Consider the following 19,986-nt stretch of genomic DNA (forward strand, 5'->3'; position numbering starts at 1 on the left):
GGCTAAAACAGGCAGAATTCTAATTATGCATCCCGATGGTTCACCAACTCTGCCCATCCTCCCCACAAAACATTCCAGGCTCATATCTTCTATCTCTTCTGGGCCTGAAATATGTATAATATAGTTGTTCCTGATTCTTGTTCTGAAACCCTAAAGCCTTTCTATGAATGGGTGATCTGTGCCATCACCTCAACATTTCTAGGACCTACAACTGCTATCTATGCAAGATCACCTGTACATTCTTTCTTCAGAGTCAAATTCCATACATCTCCCCTGTTTAAAGGCATCTTAAAGGTTTAAAAAATAACTAAAATCTCACACAGTCTTAAGAGTGAAGCTACACTGGGTGTTATATGCAAACCAACTTGACAATAAACTACTTGTAAAAAAAAACATGCAAAAAATAAAAAAAATAAAAAGCTTAAAAAAAAAACAGTGAAGCTAATGGGAGGTAGAAATAGAAGCTAGTGCACCTCAATCAAGGACTTTATAGCTAATGAAGTGGAAATACTTTTTAATGCCTGAACTCATAACACTGGAATTATTTTCAGGTGGAAACTTGGTTTGTTTGGAAAATACTTTTAAAGGTGCTAGAGAAAAAAAATATTTGTTTCCAGTAAGCATGTGGACTACTCAAAACAATCCTCCCATTGAAGAAACACCAGAAAACCTAGAAAAATGAACAAAATATCCTGAATGAAGGTTCAGAAGAACTAAACAATTATTGAACATCCAGTTTGAAATTGAGGGAATTTAGAGATCTATTGAGGGAATTTATTTAGAAATACCAGTTAGATTGGTTTTAGTACTTATCCTTCATGGGTAGTTGCTGATCCTGAAAAAGTTGTTCAAAGTCTGGGAAGCTGAGTGGTATTATTGAGTGTCTCATGAGAGTAAGGACAAAAATTGGGGTACAGCATCCAAGAGGGTGGTAAAGCACCAGTAAACATACGTGCTCCATGAAGTTCGACAAAGACATCATTGGTCCCTTGTGGAGATGAACACCCCACTTTGAATCACTTCAGTCTCTGAAGTCACTTTAAAGAGATTGTAGATTTCTAGAGTCAGACATCTGGCAGAAAGAAAAGCCAGATCTCTTTCTGGAGAAAATTATCTTTGGCTTCTGATTAGTTTTTTATACACAAGTCCAGATCTCAAAGCAATTTGACCAAACACGAAGGAATTGAAGAGCATGTGCCAGAATGAACAGAAGAGAGCTTCAAACTTATGTAGTTGTCAGATGCAGATTTTAAATGAAAATTGCTTAAAATATTCAAGGAGATAAATAAGATTAGTGAGAATTTAAGAAGAGAACTGGAAGCTAAAGAAAAGATGCTTAAAACTGACATTATGGAAATTTTAAAATACAGTAATCAAAATGAAGAACTATAGAGATGGGTTTAGCAGTTTATTAGATCAACATGAAAAGGGATTTAATAAGCTGAAAGAAAAGTAAAAGAAAATATCCAGAATGAATTTGAAAAAAGGGGGGAAAGGAGACAAATATATATTCTAGAAGGCAAAAACAGAACCACATCTATGCAATCGCCTGGTTTATGACAAAAGTTACAATGCAGTGCAGTGGAAAGTTCGATCTTTCCAGTAAATGTACTAATCCCCACTACACGTGACTCAATTCTAGATGAAAATAAAAGTAAGATTCAAAGGCAAAAGAAAACATTTTAAAATGTATTCAAAAAATAAGGACTATTATAAACTTCTGGGGTCATAAATTTCTTAAATTGTAAAACAATAACTCTAAATATAAGGAAAAATTGTTAAATTGGACTACAGTGAAACTAAAAATCTTTTTGTCAAAAGAAATCCTTAAAAGTGGGGGGTAGGGGGGAGTTAGGCACCTGGGTAGCTCAGTTGGTTAAAGCTCAGGTCATGATCTTGGAGTCTGACTTCAAGCCCCATGTCAAACCCCATGTTGAGGCCTGTGTTGCCTGTGTTGGGCTCTGTGCTGATGGTACGGAGCCTGCTTGGGATTCTCCCTTTCTCCCTCTCTCTCTGTCCCTCCTCTGCTCTCTATCTGTCTCTCTCTCCAAATAAATAAATAAACTCAATTTTTTAAAAGAACGGAAAAACAAAGAAAGCCACAAAATTGTAGAAAATACTTTCAAAACATATAGTTAACAAATGACTCACATTCTGAATGTATAAAGGATTTTTACAAATGAATTAAAAAGGTAATTGAATAGAATAGAAAGCCATTGCAGTGCTTGACACTTCACAATAAAGTAAAATAAATGAATAATAAGCAAATGAAAATTTGATTAATTGTATTCATCTTTAAGGAAATGCAAATTAAAACCAAAATGAAATGCCACTTTACATTCACCAGAATGGCTAAGATGAAAGAAACATACAATACTGAATTTCGGCAAATATGAGGAGCAATTGGAAATTTCATGCACTGTGAGAATGCAAATTAGAATAGACACTTTGGAAAATAGTTTTGATGTATGTACTTAACAGTGCACTTATGCATAGCCTATGATTTAGTATTCTACTCCTAGGTATCTATTCAACAGAAATACATTATATCTATCATCTATCTATCTATCTATCTATCTATCTATCTATCTACCCAAAGACATGTATAAAGATATGTATACATGTAATATCACTATTCTTGGGGCACCTGGGTGGCTCAGTTGGTTAAGCATCAGACTTCTGCTCAAGTTCATGATCTCAAGGTTCGTGAGTTAGAGCCCTGTGTCAGGCTTTATGCTGTCAGCTCGGAGCCTGGAGCTTGCTTCAGAATCTCTCTCTCTCTCTACCACTCCCATGTTTGCTCTCTGTGTATCTCTATCTTTCTTTCAAAAATAAGTAATCACTAAAAAAATTAAATATATAATATCACGATTCCTAACAGCCAAAAATTAAAAAAATTGAGAGACAGTCCAAATGTTCACAAATAGTAATTTGTCTAAATAAATTCTGGTGTCTTCATTTAACAGTATACAGTCCTTGAATGAGAATGAACAAACTGTAACTACAAATGACGGCATGGATAAATCTCACGAATAGATCTAGGGGAGAGGCGCCAGGAACAAAAGAATATATACTGTATCATTCCAGTCATATAAACCTTAAGAACAGACAAAAACTATTTTGGAGGTCATGACAGTGCCAGGAATGGGAACTTGATAGCAGTTTCTGAAGTGCTGGTTACGTTCTACTTCTTGACCTGCTGGCATGTTTTATGAATGTGTTGAGTTTGTAACCATCCATCGGGTGTGCACCTGTGAATTGTGTTCTTTTCTGTATGATATACTTCAATGTTTACCCAATGGGAGTTACTATTTGAAACAGCATCAAAGTATATCAAATAACTAACCTTAACTTTAACAAAAGCACACAAGTGCTTTACACTGAAAACTACAAAATAACATTGATAGGAACTGAAGAACAAAAATAAATGGGAGGGAATACTATGTTCATGACTTGGATGATCCAGTGTTGTAAAGATAACTTTTTTACTCAAGTTGATAGTAAAATTCAATGTAACTGCAGGTAAAATTCCCACAGATTTTTATGTGAAACAGCACACACATATTCTAAATTTATAAGTAAAGGAAAATAGCCAATGCTCTTTTAAATTATAAAAACGACAAAGGACTTATGTTAACAATTATTAAGACTGTCAAAAGATAGTCTTGAAATTTTTAAGAGTTTATTTGAGCAAAATCAGTTTAAATAAGGTAATATACAATCTGGCAAATAGAAAAGAGCTCTGAGGAACTGTACAAAATAAGAAATTTTCACAGGCAGAGAAAGAACAAGGAAGTTACACTCAACAAAAAATCAGCTTGATTGTTCTGAGGTTACTTTCCTTTAGGGGTGGGAGGGGTCTGTCAGGCTAACTAGCGCTGATCAGGTGATTCCTGATGTACTGATTTAAGATTCCATTTCTGGAAAAGCTGAAACTATAATTAAGTCCCAGTTTGGTGGGGGCCGTACCATAAGTAACTCCACTTTGGGTTTGTTGTTTTTAAGATTTATAAAAGCTTTAGTAAATCAGTGTGATATTGGTGCAAAAATATGTAAATTGACCGAAGGGGAGGGGGAATCTCAAAACAAAACAGGACCACACATATATGGACATTCGATTTGCTACAAGGCTGACATTGCATATCTTATTTCGGTAAATGTTTCTGGAGCACTTAGGTATCTTTATTTTTAAAAATTAGTGTAGCATTCACAAAACTTAATCTCAGGTATTTTTAAGTTTCTAAATTTGAAAATAATTATGCTTCCAGAAAAAGATATGACACTATTTAAAATGCCTTGAAGGGAAATTTTCTTAAATAAGGTACTGTGATACTGTGATTTATAATAAGAAATATATATTTGGTCTTCCTTCAGTTCCTGGCACAGAGCTCCCCAAACCCTTGTAATTTCCTAAGTGATTAGAGCAATAGGGGTATCTTTTGTTATAATGCTTGGTTTTGTCCTTAGTTCTTGAAGTAGCTTCAGAGAGATAAAAGTGAAAGGAGCATCTTTTGTTATTCATAACAAGCCCCTTTCAACCACACCTGAGTTTAAGTTATTGGGGACTTTCGAAAAGCCCCAAGGATCTGGGCTTGATTAGAAGAAGTTAGAAGTTTCAGGTCAAACCTCCCCCCCCCCCACCACCACCACCACTTCCCAAGAAGGAAGGGGTGTTGGAGATTGAGTTCAATCACCAATGACCAATGACTTACTCAGTCATGTCCATGTAAAGAAGCCTCCATAACCCTCGCCCCCCAAAGAATGGGGGTTTGTGAACTCAGGGAAGTGCTGGGACAGTGATCTGCCCAAAAAGAGAATAGAAGCTCCCTACTCCTTCCCACATACCTTGCCCTACGCACTTTTTCTATCTGGCAGTTCCCGAGCCTTTTATAACAAACCAATAGTTAGTAAGCAAAGTATTTCCATTAGTTTTGTGAACGACTGTAGCAAATTAATCAAATACAAGGAGGGGATTGTGGGAACATCTGATCTGTAGCCAGTGGGTCAGAAGCACAGGTAAGGACAGAACTTGCAATTGGCATCTAAAGTGGGAGCAACGGCAGTCTTATAGGAATGAATCCTTAATGTGTGGGATATGACACTCTCACCAAGGAGAGGGAGTCAGAATTAGTTGAGTTCTAGAATACCACTCAGTGTTGTCAACGTGGGAACTGTCCTCCCCAATGTCCACCTGGTGACTGGAGTAAAGAACTGTTCAGGGCACTGTGTGTAGTATAAAGTAAAACAATATTATGTTTTTCCTTTAGAAGTACAAAAGAAATAATAGAAGGAAACACTTTTAACTGTTTATTAAAATTAAGGGCTTCAACTCTGGAAAACAAAATTCCTCAAAAAGTTAAAAGTAGAACTATTTTATGACCCTGCAATTGCATTACTAGGTATTTATCCAAAGGATACAAAAATACTGATTCGAAGGGGCACATGAACTCCGATGTTTATAGTACTACTATCAACAATACCCAAATTATGGAAAGAGCCCAAATGTCCATCAACTGATGGCTTGAAAAAGAAGGGGTGTGTGTGTGTGTGTGTGTGTGTGTGCATGTACACACACAGAGGAATATTATATATATAGTATATATATACAGGAATGTTACTCAGCCATCAAAAAGAATGAAATCTTGCCATTTGCAATGACATGGATGGAACTAAAGTGTATTATGCTAAGTGAGATAATTCAGTCAAGAAAGACAAATACCATATAATTTCACTCATATGTGGTATTTAAGAAACAAAACAGATGAATATAGGGGAAGGTAAGGAAAAATAAAGTAAGGTAAAAACAGAGAGGGAGACAAACCATAAAAGACCCTTAACTATAGGGAAAAATACTTAGGGTTGCTGGGATAGAGGTGGGGCAATAGGCTAAATGGGTAATGAATCACTAAATTCTACCCCAAAACCGATTCTACACTATATGTTATATGTTAACTACCTTGAATTTAAAATCAAGTTAGTTAAAATAAAATAAAATCTTAGAAGAAAAAAAAAGAAAGAAAGGGTAAATTCCATAACAGGGATATGTTTGAAGAGACTAGAGAAGTGGTATTAAGAACACAGCTGGAGAGGGGCACCTGGGTGGCTCAGTCTATTAAGTCTCCGATGCCACCTCATGTCATGAGCTCATGGCTTGTGAGTTCAAGCCTCATGTCAGGATCTGTGCTGATAGCTCAGAGCCTGGAGATTGTTTCATATTCTGTGTTTCCCTCTCTCTCTGCTCCTCCCTGGCTTGCTCGCTCTCTCTCTCTCTCTCTCTCTCTCTCTCTCTCAAAAATAAATAAACATTAAAAAATACTTTAAAAAAAATACACAGCTGGTATGGTAGCTAGAAGTTGGTGGAATAGAGCTTGATGCATTTGGTCCGCTCTGAGAGGTAGGGAAGCAAAGTTGTCGAGCAAATGTGATGCAGAAGAGAATGGGATGAGAGGCAACTTAAGAGCCCTACAGGGTACAACTCCGAAGACAGTGTTAGCTCCTGGGCCAGCTTTGGATTCACCTCTTCCCTCTCTTCAGTTCAGCTTCTTCCCCTGACTTTTGACAGGTGTTTATCCCTTATAAACCTCTTCCCCTTTGAACATCTTCTAAGTCAGCTCTCAGAGATCCTTATCAGTGAAGCACATGTATTTGGTAACCCTCTAAAAATTTTATTTCCAATGAGAATTAATACTTAACAGCAAAGCCAAGAAGTTAAAGAACATCATAGAAAATTCTTTGTAACTAGTTGGATTGAGTCTAATGTATTTCAACATAATCTGCCTCCCCCCATTTTACATAATATTAGTTTCAGGTATACAACATTTTTCAATATTTGTATATATTGCACAATGACTGCCACAATAAGTTTAGTTACCATAGTTACCATCTGATCCTATACAATTACAGAAATTGTTTTTCTTGTGATAAGGACTTTTAAGATCTACTCTCTTTGCAACTTTCAACTATGCAATACTGTATTGTTAACTATAGTAACTGTCCTGCATGTTACATTCTCAGCCTCCTCAACATAACCTTTTATAATAACAATTCTAATAGCAGCACTTATAATGTGTCTTGTCCTCAGCAAACAAAATAACCATGTAACAAAACAGTTTTGTTTTTGTTGTTGTTGGGATAATGGCTGTTTACAAATAAAAGTAAATTAAAAAGAACTCTTTTACCTAAAAAAAGTAAGGGCTTCAGCTTACTAAAGATATTATTTACAAAGTAAAAAAGGTAAACCTGAAAATAAGAGTATTGCAATGCATATAGTTTTCAAAGATGTTGTATTTGGGATACATAAAGAAACAAGATACCCATCTCACCTTTATGGCCCTGAAACATTTTCAGGAACTGTGGATGAAAATCAGATATATTTGAGAAATTTGTATTTTGTCATCTGAAGGACCAAATATATAATTCTTATAAATAATTTTATTGCAGTCATAGTCTTTCATTAGTTTTCTATAATATGTCTTTTTTAAAAAAATGTTTATTTTGAGATAGAGGAAGGAGAAAATGCAAACAGAGGAGGGACGGAGAAAGAGGAAGAGAGAATCCCAAGGAAGCCCCACATTGTCAGCAGGCAGCTGGATGCAGAGCTTGATCTCACAAACTGTGAGATCATGACCTGAGCCAAAATAAAAAATCAGGTGCTTAACCAAATAAGCCACCCAGGCACCCCTCAAATATCTTTTTTATTTATTTTTAATTTTTCAAATTTTTATTTTTTAATTTTTTAAAATATTTATTTATTTTTCAGAGAGAGAGACAGAGTGAGAGCAGGGGAGGGGCAGAGAGAGAGGGAGACACAGAATCCAAGGCAGGCTCCAGGCTCTGAGCTGTCAGCAGAGAGCCTTACATGGGGCTTGAACCCACGAACCGTGAGATCATGACCTGAGCCGAAGTCAGGTGCTTAACCAACTGAGCCACCCAGGCATCCCAACAGATGTCTTTTTTAATGGATAAGTTATTAAGACAGGATATCTACTCAATAATCATAATTGTTATTTCATCTGAATTCTGTGCAAGTCTTATCTTACTGACATTGATTCTTTTTCTCAGTTGCTCCTTTCTGGTTCCCATTGGACTTCAGAAAACTAAAGACTGATTGTACCATGATGGTTCAAGTCTGAAAATTTGTTGTCACATAGTTAGCTGAAAGGTATAGCCCCATGATAACAATTTGTGTATACTAGAAAAATTTTGACTTAACCTTCCTATCCCCACAATCTCACTTGTCAGTAATAAACACCAATAAGGATATTAGATGTCCATTTCCTTTTACTCCTTAAGCATGGGTAAGAAGGGGGTGCCTGGGAGCCTTGGTCAGTTGGGCACCCGACTCTGGCTCAGGTCATGATCTCACAGTTTGTGAGTTTGAGCCCTGCACCAGGCTTACTGCTATCAGCACTGAACTTTCTTCTGATCCTGTATCCCCTTCTCTCTCTGCCCCTACCTCTGGAGCTCTGTTTCTCAAAAAAAAAAAAAAAAAAAAAAAAAAAAGTTGGGTAAAAGGAAAGAAGAATGGATTATCCAATCATCAATGGCATTAATTTGTGCATAGAGGTATAAATGTTGTTCCCCCTAGACATATAGATGACCATCTAACATTGTTACTAGTTCAGTTTAGTTAACATTTCCTAGCTGGCTATTTCAGTGGTTTTTAAAATAACAGAGATGGAAGTTTCATCCATCTCTTCCAGGAAGCCGCATGAAAGTATGAAGAGAATGAGAGAGGAAAATAGAAATAGGACCCCTAAAGAAACTAGGGACAGATCTAATTTATTCATTAATTATACAAAATATTATCAAGTCTTCTTAAAATTATTACTGAGCACCTTATATGCTCTAAGTGCTGCCCCGGTGTTGGGATGTACAGCAGTATAAAGTCTATGCAAACTAGTGAAAGAGCTGCTAAATTTAGTGACTATCAGAAAGGAAAGTGGAAGGCTTCCCAGAGATAATGTCCATGGCTACAGATTTCAGAAAAATTTGGCTCATTCACCCAAGTAGCCTAAACCTAGACTGAGGGGCATATCCAAAAACTCATGGTTTGGCTCCAGCTTGGCCTGAAGACTTAGGAGCAAGAGAAGGTTGAACTAAATGCAGAATTGTGTGCAGAGAAATCACATCTTCAGGAAACAGCCTCTCACCCAGGCAGGATGGAGAAAGGAGCAGTCCATGGTAAAGCATCCTAGCAGCACCAGTCTCCACTGGCTCAGAGAATCAAAAACTAAATAATTTCTACATATAATTCTGAATTACGGGGAGAATTATTTTGTAATGTTTATTTTTGAGAGAGAGAGGGAAAACATGAGCACAGGAGAGGCAGAGAGAAAGGAAGACAGAGAAATCTGAAGCAGGCTCTGTGCTGACATCGGCAGAGCCCAACGACAGGCTTGAACTCAAGAAGCGGGAGATCATGACCTGAGTGAAGTCAGACGCTTAACCCAACTGAGCCACCCAGGCACCCCAGATGGAGAATTATTGACAGTTATGGACATAATGCTGGCCCTCCCATTAAATGAACTACGTGCAAATGGTTTGGGAAGGATGTGCCTGTTGGAAACACTCATCAATAATCAGTAAGTAATGTAGAATCTCAAGAATGAGATTCTCTGGCCACCGTGCCCAGAGCTGTTTCTGGTTTTCCAGAGCAGCCATGGTGATGCTTCTAGTGTCAAGTATGGATGGGATCAAGAGAGCAGCAGTAGTATCTCTGCTGAGACATGTCAGCACTGGTGTCTTCACTGGAGCCATTCTACATGTAATTTTGAAGCCATGCTTGGAGGTGTAGCTCTTGTGCCCACTCCTTTATCCTCACTGTGCTCCGTAAGCCATTCAGTGTGCTTTCAGACATTCTGTCTCTCTTAAATTGCACAGAAGTAGGCCTTGGGTGGGTAGGGTAAGTCTGAGCAAATTCTACTATTCACCAGCTATGCTTGCACCTGCAGAGTAAATATGACTGGAAGAAAAACGACACGCACTTACACAAACATACACTGCTTGGTCACCCTTAAAATTTAGCACCCCAGATTGCACCCCAAATGTTGGGAGCAATTCTGATTTGTAGCAGATAAATCATAATTCATTTAAAAAATTCCATATTGTCAGACCTCTGGGTTGTTTCCAATTTTTCCCTGATAAAAATGTTGCTGTTATAGATTATCTTCCTGGCTACATATGTGCCGTATCCATAATTATTTCCTTTGAATATTTATGTTCTAAAAGTGGAGTTCTAATTCCAATTATGAAGAGCTGACTTGTATTGGACTAACTTCTCTGCTGTTACAATTATTAAAGCTGAACAAGCTATAAAATACTACTGTTTGGAGGCATTGGGATACAACCAAATTAGTTAGGGACAGAAGAAACTACCACCACTATGAAAAGCACATAACATAAGGTGAGCTCCACATTGAGTTGGCTTTTCTCCTGAGGATATTTTGAAATTTTCTGCTATGTGAGGGAGTAGAATTCACGCAGAAAAAAAGGAGTCTCACAGGACTGAGGAGACAGAAGTCAGAGTTTGAGACTGACAGAGTATAATTTGGGTGGTAATATCTCAAAAAAGGGAGGATTCAAAGGAGCCCCTAAATCTACTGATTCTCTTCAAAATTTGATGGACTTCTAATTATTCATGCAAGAAAATCAGTAGAAAGTAGCAGCTAAAAGGGAAAAAATGGAGCAGATTTCAATATCTTCTTGCTGCTAAGAGGTTGAAGTTCAAGTATGAACAAATCAGAAGGCCTTACTAAATACCCAGAGCTTTTCACTAAGTTACCAGAAGGGCAATGGCAGAATAACAACAAAATTGAAACAACAATCTTAGAAAAAAATAACTAAAATTAACTCATGAAAGGATTAAGGTGATCTTTTGATTTTCTAACTACAATCCACCAAAAAACTTCTTTTTGGAAAGAAGATTACATTATCCCTAGACTATAAAAATTTTTAGTCCACGTTTTCCAGTATTAAATTAAAAATTAAAAGTATGTTAAAATACAGGACCAATGGAACAAAACCAAGAGAAAAACGGACCATTAAAGTAAACTCATAGGGCACCTGGGTGGCTCAGTCGCTTAAGGGTCCGACTTCAGCCCAGGTCATGATCTCACGGTTTGTGGGTTTGAGCCCTGCGTCGGGCTCTGTTCAGAGCCTGGAGCCTGCTTCAGATTCTGTGTCTCTCTCTCTCTCTGACCCTCCCTTGCACTCTCTCTCTCTCTCTATCTCTCTCTCTCTCACAAATAAATAAAAACATTAAAAATTTTTTTTAAATAAATAAACTCATAAGTGAATTAGATATTGGAGTTATCAGAGATTTTTAAATAGTACAATTGAATTAATTCAAGAAAACAGGGAAAAATGAGAAACATCTATAGACACCTAGAATACACACACACACACACACACACACACACACCTATGAAATGGAGATTCTACATCTAAAAATTATATTGACTAGGATGAAGAATTTATTAGAGTGGTTTATTAACAGATTAGAAATAGCAAAAGGAAAAAGAAAGAATGAGTAAATCACATCATAGGGCTTTAGAAAATATTGGAAGTAATGTATAGGGAGAAAAAATATACCAAAAAAGCATGAGAAACTTGTAAGACAGGGATAATGTTTAATATATGTCAATCAAAGAGGTAACAGTTAAAGAAATGGTGACTGAGAATTTCCTAGATGTGAATGGATATCAAGCCACAGATTCAAGGTCTGTAAACATCATATAGTTTAAATAGAAAGAAAACCACAGTAAGGGACAGTAGAGTCACACTGCCAGAAACCAAAGATAGAGTGAAATCTTAAAAGGGGGCTAGAGGGAGAAAAAGGAAAGTTCAAGAGGTACAATTACAGGGTCAGTTTATACGTTTATTCTCTGTTTTTTGTTTTATTTTGTTTTTAGGTTTGGATGTAAACTCAATGCACTCTTCAGAAATTCGGCTGCTTTTCCCCACACGCTTGGAAACAGTGTCACCAATTTTGGTTTTAACTTTGATATTCTAACTAGTAGCATCTTTAAACCTCTTTAATATTTAACCTGTTGTGGTTTCTGAATGATGAATAGGGCCGCTGGCAGTTTTTGAGAGATTCAGCATTTCTGAAGCTTTTCATTGACTTTGATCTTTTGGGGGCTTTTTACTTAAAGCACAGTTTATAATTTAGATATTTCTAAGATAGTATTCCCGTGCATACGTTTGCCAGATTATACCTACACATGGGCACATAAAGCTGATTTTATAGGATTCCATATTCACTCTTTTCAATCACAAAGAACAAAACTGCCGGGGCCCTTAGTGTTTGCACTGCTTATATATTGTGTTTTTTTTTTTTTTTTTAATTCAAGTTACATTCACTCATAGAATGGTTTATACATTTATTAGTTTTCTAGGTAATTTTGATTTTATTGCAGCTCTTGATTTCATAATATGCCTTCAGGTGTCCTTGAAAGAAGTGCTCTCATCTCTGCGGATTCAAATGCCCTCCTTTGGCTTCCAGGGGCAGCAATTATGGTGTCCTGTATCATCTCGTCTCTTTACACAGTGATCCCTATGAAGCTGAGATGCAAAGATTCTACCCCAGTGATTTAGGTCTGGCCTCATTCCAAGCCTTAATTGATGGGGACTTTGTCCTGTATTTAGTATTCAGCATAGAGCAAAGCATTTCTCATGAAATGGTTCCAGGGAATGAAAATGACCTAGTTGTTGCAAACCTCACAGCAAAGTGGAATTACCTTCTGGATGAGACCTGAGGCTCAGTGCCGTGCTGACCACTTTCTCTTGCCAAACAATTTCCTAAGATACGAACTAGCCTTATTCTGAAAATATAAAACTCTATTAAATATATACGATAAAGCAAAACGACAGGTACAAAATGTTATGTGCACGCACTAGAATTGTAAACAAAAGAAATTAATAAAAGCATATGAAGAAAGCCTGGAAGGAACTCCACCAAAATAATAACAATGGTAGTTTGAGTACTGGCACGCTAGGGAATTAATTTTCTTTTCACCAATTTACATATTTTCTGGACTCTGGCTATATTACCTTTATAATTAAATAATAAATCTCCTTTAAAAATGATGTTAGAATAAGTTTCTGATAAAAATTTTGACAACCAGCTTTTATAACCACCTCTCCTTAGCAATAGACCTGGGATTATAATGCTAGAATGTCATAACCAAGATCATAACACGTTAATAACCCAATTGGAGTTTTTAACATTACGGTTTGCTTATTTTGTAATACACTTCTTTTTAGCACCTGTACAATTCAGACCTTTTAATTACATTTTGCATAACGGTCAGGCAAAGTAATTTCAAGCAAGTTTTCATACATGCATTTTTCTTAAGCTTGACGTATTATAGCAATCCAAATGCAGTGGGAACATTACATTTAACTGAGCAGGAAGACAAAGAGGTAATTGTAGTTCTGTTCTAAGTCATCAAGAATGCAGTTTTTGAGTCATCTTTTTAATCTTACAGATGCCTTAATCGCCATATTAAAATTAGTTTATCAGAAGTATGTGAATATTTTATATATTCTCTAGCAAATCTTTTCAACCACAAATAGAAAAAACATGAAAATTAAAAACTAATATGAAATATATTTTTTCTTGCACAAGTCTTATTTGACCACAAAACACATTTAGAAGTAGAATCAAAGAGTTTTAGGGGTACTTGGGTGGCTCATTTGGTTGAGCTCAATTCTTGGCTTCAGCTCAGGTCATGATCTTAGGTTGTGAGATCAAGCCCCACATCAGGCTCTGCACTGAGCATGGAGCCTGCTTGGGATTCGTTCTCTCTTCCTCTGCCCCTCTCCCCCACTCTCTCTTTCTCTAAATTAAAAAAAAATAAAAGACTTTTATATGCATTTAATCTTTGTTCTTCCTGATACTGTCCTTTGATATTAACTCTACATAGTTTGAATGACTATAGAAAATATCTGTATCACTTTAAGAAAGCATAACCTTTATCTTTATCTGCATTACTGGAAATATATCTAGTTATCTTTAAGCTAAGTAAATTTATTTTAGAAATAAATTGTACAATAATATTTTTTCTTAAAGGTGCTGAGACCAGGAACCATGGGAATAGACCCCATGGAGACATGACAGCTACACAATTACAACTACATTATGACTTCTTTCTGTGTCTTTCTATGGTAAGTTCTGAAGAACACTCATTTGCCCTGTTAGCAAGTTTATACTCATTGTCAAGTTTACTTTGAGCCTCCTAGTAAGCACGTCAAATGAAGCCTTTTCTTATGTGGAATGGGTATGGTAAGAGCACATCCTGTTTTGTGCTTTTATTTGCTCACTAAACAAAGTTGAGCAGGTGATGTCAAGCTGAGTGTTAGAGCAATTTCATATGACTCCAATCTCACCCTATTCCTTGGAAGGGAATGTGAATTAACTTTTGCTGCTCTGGGTTTTTGCAATCATGTGCTATTTCATAGAATCACAGATAAGTAGAGTCAGAAGGAAATTCTAATCCAGTGGTTGTGGAGTTGAATTCCTTTTTCAAAAAATCAATCTTGCGTAGAAGCCTAAGACATAAAATGATATAAGCAGAGTTCTTCATTGATTGAATAAGAGCTTCTGGGGAGCCCCTACAATTCACTTGTTCTATCCCTTCTTTCTCTGTGGGAGCTATTGAGCATCTCAACAGAACACAAGAGATTCTCAGAACAGATTGCAAACCACAAATCTAATTCCAATTTCTCTCATATTACAGATAAGTCATCAAAAGCTGAAAGAAGTGAAGCTACTTGTCCAAAGTTATAGAACACAAAGCCTTGCACATATTAGGTCTCAAAATACAAGTTTTCAGGGTAGATCTTAAACTAATTAGTGAAAGAGGCAGGCCTACACATCTAGAGCTTTCTTCTCCATCAAAATTATCGTTGCTATTTATTGGAATGTTTTCTTCATTTGTTTAAAAGTGTTTAAAGGAAGTAGTAAAAGGAGAAGAGGGATTTTGAGAATCATCCCCAAAGGTTATGGGTAGGTCAAGGAACTTACAAAAAGTTTGGAGGAGATCTCAGCACGTTATTCTAAGGGAACTACAAAATATATGATCCATTACCACTGCTGCACAAATGTGGTGGGACCCTGCTATGTCTCATTATGTACAGAAAGGTATTGGAAGTGATTTCCCAAGAATAAGAGCTCTGCTTACTCTGGATTGGGTTGACATCATGCTGGATCCTCAGTGTAGAGAACCTATAATGTAGATTATGGTTGAGCTCTATGATGTCACAGAAGTCATCAAACAGGGAGCTCTAAGACATCTGGATATTCTGATTGTCTAAAAACAACTGTGTGTTGTGGTATACATTCTCACTTTATATTAGTTAAAATATCTGATTTGAGCAGGGCACTGATCTCTTGCATCAGAAGCCACTCCACCTCTCTACATATCAGTTGCCCCATGACTCAGGAGTTTAGTAGAAATACAAAGTAGGTTATCACAAAATCAAAAAGTTATGCATATTACCACAACCATGTGAGATCTGTAGAAAGTACAATGAGATTTTTTCTGAGTCAAAGAATTTCATCTAAAGTCTGAAAGCTGAGACAATGAAAGACAAGTTTTGTTACTTATCTAAGGAGAAGCAACAGATTCATCCCCAAATGGCCAATCCGGTCCAACCATCATCATTCCCAATAGCTAGTATAAGAAAGGATCACAGATTTGTGGGAGAGCAAAGTAAATGAAGGAGTTTAATAAGTACATGTGACACTATCACATTCTCTCCTTCCTCTAGTCAAGTAAGAGTGCCTCCCAATAACCACCCAGAGATTGGATTGTCTATCAAAACAAGAGATGGGCATTTGACTAACACTCCCCCAATCCCTTTGCTAAATGCTTGTTAATTGCAAAAATACCATAGTTCTGCCCATGCTGGTCTAGAGCAGACACCTCCAGCTTGGCATGTGTTCCCTGGAATTTGTGGAGGCAATGAATGGTACTCATCTCTCACAGGTGGTTGCCTAGAGCAGGCTCCATTTGCAGAGCAAGAATAAAGGATGCAATGACTTGGCCTCACTTGGAGCATGTCAGGGCCAGGTGGTATGCATTTTCCCATGGATCACCTGGACACTCAGAAAAGTAGCCAGGCTTGAACATTTTTTGAAAGAACTTGCATGTCTGCCAAGAGGAAAAATGGACCATTTTGCTTTATTGGCAAGAGTGGACGGCTAGTTGTAATAAATCATCCGGAAGGTGCATCACCTGTGCCATGAAATAGAACAGTACAGAAGTACCCAGCCAGGGAGTAGAGCCTTTGCCACTTTACTTTGCACCCCTCCCTAACCCCTGACCACTGACTAGTTAGAAGCATTGGGAAGAGGAGATGGAAGAAAGTCATTGAAGTCAGTAGGGAGAGGAAAACATAAGATGACTACTCTGTTTATTCTATTTAAGGTAGACCGTTTGGTATGCCAGTTATAATTTTCTAAACTTGTTTTATAGTAGATAGACAAAACTGAAACTCAGAAAGATGATTGGCCAAAGGCACAAAGGTAGGAGGTGACAAAGCCAGGAGTCTTGTGACTCTGATACGGATTTCTTGAGAGAATGCTACCTTCCCTTTAGAAGCAACCTCCAAAGAAATGGAGCAGAATACATATACCCACGCTACCTTTTTCCTGTAGCATGATCCTCGAAGGATCAGATTGGAAAATTACAAATGATTCTTCTGGCACTGTCTGGGTGACGGTGGATAAGTTGCTTCACCTTCCTCAGCCTCCTTTTGCTCATCTATAAAATGCAAAGGTTGGAGCAACACAGCCCTAAATTCCCTTGTAGATTTTAACAAGATACAAACATAGCTCAAAAAGAGAGAGTGGAGAATAAAGGAGAGGGGAAGGAAGAAGAGTGGAGGAGAGGAGGACAAGGGTGGGGAGAAGGGTAAGAGAGAAGACTGGGAGGGGAGAGGAGGGAAGAAGAAAATAGGAGGTGGGGGGAGGGAGAAACAGATGTAAAAGTGCATAGGATTCTGTATTAGTTGCATTAGTTGAATGTTTTGTACCTTAAATTTTCAGGATAGTCAAAGAATTGAAATAGAATTTCAGAAATGACTTTATTTCCATATGCTCTCCCTCCTCTGTCCTATCACTTCTTTTAGAGACATGCTAAGGTGATTTCATAAAAACAAGGGGAAACATAATTTTAGAGATGAAGCATCTCATCCTCCCTAAAACGCTTTTGTTTGTGGACAGTAAAAATTATCCCACATCTGAAAGCATCCCCATAACTGGAGTCCCAGGAGGAACAGCGGTAGGGAGGTTTCTTTGTTTTGTTTGTGTTTTTGTTGTTTTTCAAACATATGATGGGGATGAGTCTGGGAAACTGTAACTTCAAATGGGTTTGTTGCTGCAGCTTTCAATCCTGTCACAAAAGGTGTCATGAAGATGAATAAAGTTGGTGCCATCTTCTGTTTTCATTATCATCCAAGGGGCTGGGATCGGAAAGGATTCATTTTGTGCCACTGTCATTTCTCATTACTATCTTTGTCATGAGACTGAATTATAACAGCCCTCCAATGCCAGCTCTGGCTTTGCTCTCATTACAGACTTTCATTCTTGGGACGAAGATGGTAATAAGAATGGAATGTCGTGTAAAAACAGAGCTCACTTTCATGACAGTTGGAAATTGGTGATGAAAATGGAAAATGGCAGAAAAAAATTAATCCTTTCTTCGTGGCAAAAATTGTGCTGCAAACAACAGCATGCACCAAAGGTATCTCTCACAGTGGCAATAACAAAGCAATGAAAAGGCAAACAATGAACAGCTTTTGGAGCAAATGAGGGAATCGGAGGCATCCATCTTGCTTGGTGCTTTGGAAATATATCTCTTAATCCTGAATAATGTAACATCCATTAAGCTCCAAAAGTAATGTGATAGGTAATTAGGAGCTTCTCTGTTCTCCCTTCAGTGATGTGAGTATCTCTATTACATACTGCCAGAAAGACACTACCAAATTTACAGAAGCCATTAGAATTTCTATATAGGATACCTTTCATACACACACACACACACACACACACACACACACACACACACATGCACACACTCATACACATGCATATGTGTCTTTATGTGTGCTTGTGTACATACAGTTCTAGAAAAGTATTTAGCTGACTCAGTAATAGTGGCTTCAAAAAGGACTTCCACTTTCTATTTTATACATTCCTGTATTGATCGATTTTTTTTTTAAACCAAGAGCATTTGCCACTCTTAAAATTACACACATGATAATGTCATTTCCCATAAAAATAAATGGCTCTGTATACCACTGAATTACCTTCACTGCTGGGATCTATTGTCAACTCTAGGTACATATTCTCTAATTTAAAGTTGAAAGGGGGAAACTGCCATTTACATCCACATTTTAAAATAAATGCTCTGTCTCTTTCTTTACAGATTCGTTCCCTCGCCATATTCCAAGTGTGATTTTTTTGTTTTCCATGCAGAGGTTGTATCTTTTCAGAATGAGAGTCGGGGCATGCTAATTGTGGAAAGAACTTGGTGTGAAATGGTCTTTTCATTAGATTTCATTTAAAGCATTTTATTTGATATTTTATCATTGGCCACCATATGTAACAGATATTCAGCATTTATCCACTTTTCAACACGTATCATTGTTGGGAAGGAAGAGAGACATTTTAATATGCACTGAGCACAGAACCATTTGTAAGATGGTTATTGAATACAGAAATGCATATTATGTGCACGTTAGTGTCTGGCATACATTTAAGGTTGCTAAATGTTGACACAGTTGCCTATGCTGACACGGATAAGCCAGGCAAAGTAGGCATGAGAGACCATCTTTATTAGAGAAAAGAAGGCAATGGCTCTGTAAGATACCACCTGAATTCACTTGATTCCTTTCACTTTGGAGCGGTTCACGGCAAGGGCACACTTTAAATCTGTCTTTTATACTTTAAGTGGCTGGGATGGGGGCGCATCAAATGGTAATTCTTACAAAAAGAGGAAAAACCGATTATTGTAAACCAGTAGAAATTTTACATAGTAAATATGCTGGAATAATTTTACAAAGTTCTGCCAAGTCATTGACAGAAAGTTCCCAACTAAAACATCTGAAATGGTAGATTATCCTCAAGCTTTTTCTACGGAGAGTTTTGTGTAACTGTGCTAAGGTGAAAAGTGTAGAACTCTTCAAGTCACACAAGCAAAGCTCATTTTAGAGCAGAGGTTATTAACCATGTGAGAAAACCCACGAGGAATTGCTTTTAAAGATCTGTGACCAAAGACTTTAATTCAGTAAAATTGTAGTGGGGCCTGCACCTTCCCCACCCCCCCCAACCCCGTAGCCATACACCTGGGTGCAGCACAGAGGGAGCCACAATAGGAAATCTGTAGTTTATAAAAGGCTTTTAAAAAATCTGGTATAAACTTGCATTAGAAACCACTGTTTTGAAATGAATATGAAGTAGTCAGATATTTATCTTTTCAAAGGCTGTTTTGATGGAGTTTTCTCCTCTTATTGAGGATACGCTTGACACAGTCCCTCGTCTGTTAAACAGTTATGTGAATATTGCATTTGGAGGGGGTGGAAAGTACAGTGGAGACACAGTAGTGACAGAGCATTTGTGGCTTGCATCCACAAAGCACACGGGACTATAGCAAACAAAGAAGTAGTTAGTTCTTAATGGGCACAAACACCTTGAGGTCATTCCCTCAAGGCTCATCACGGAGGGAACAGACAAAAGCATCATCTCCGTCATCTTTCCCTGAAAGGAATGTGCTGGCATACTTTACAAACTCCTGCCTGAGGGTCTGACTGACTTCTAATTGGCTGGTTGTGAACTTCCAGGAGGTGGAGGAGTGGAGGAGCCAGGGGCATTCCCTCCCTCCCTTCACCCTCTGGCTCTTTAAGGATAAATCCAGATTACAGGCATCTCTCTGGAAGGATCATTCATGTACCTCTGGTACCTGAGTTGCTGTGACTGCT

General features: G+C 37.5%; 1 long non-coding RNA gene across 1 annotated transcript; it reads left to right on the top strand.

Annotated features, from left to right (window-relative positions):
• Nucleotides 1-14,077: 14,077 nt before the first annotated feature.
• On the top strand, nt 14,078-18,534 carry LOC120237076. The gene is made up of 3 exons (XR_005529847.1): nt 14,078-14,169; nt 17,584-17,750; nt 18,435-18,534. It is a non-coding gene; the product is annotated as an uncharacterized LOC120237076 (long non-coding RNA).
• The last annotated feature ends 1,452 nt before the right edge of the window (nt 18,535-19,986 follow it).

The sequence above is a fragment of the Hyaena hyaena genome, unplaced genomic scaffold (genome assembly GCF_003009895.1).
Source record: "Hyaena hyaena isolate Hyena2069 unplaced genomic scaffold, ASM300989v1 scaffold_170, whole genome shotgun sequence".
NCBI lineage: Eukaryota > Metazoa > Chordata > Mammalia > Carnivora > Hyaenidae > Hyaena > Hyaena hyaena.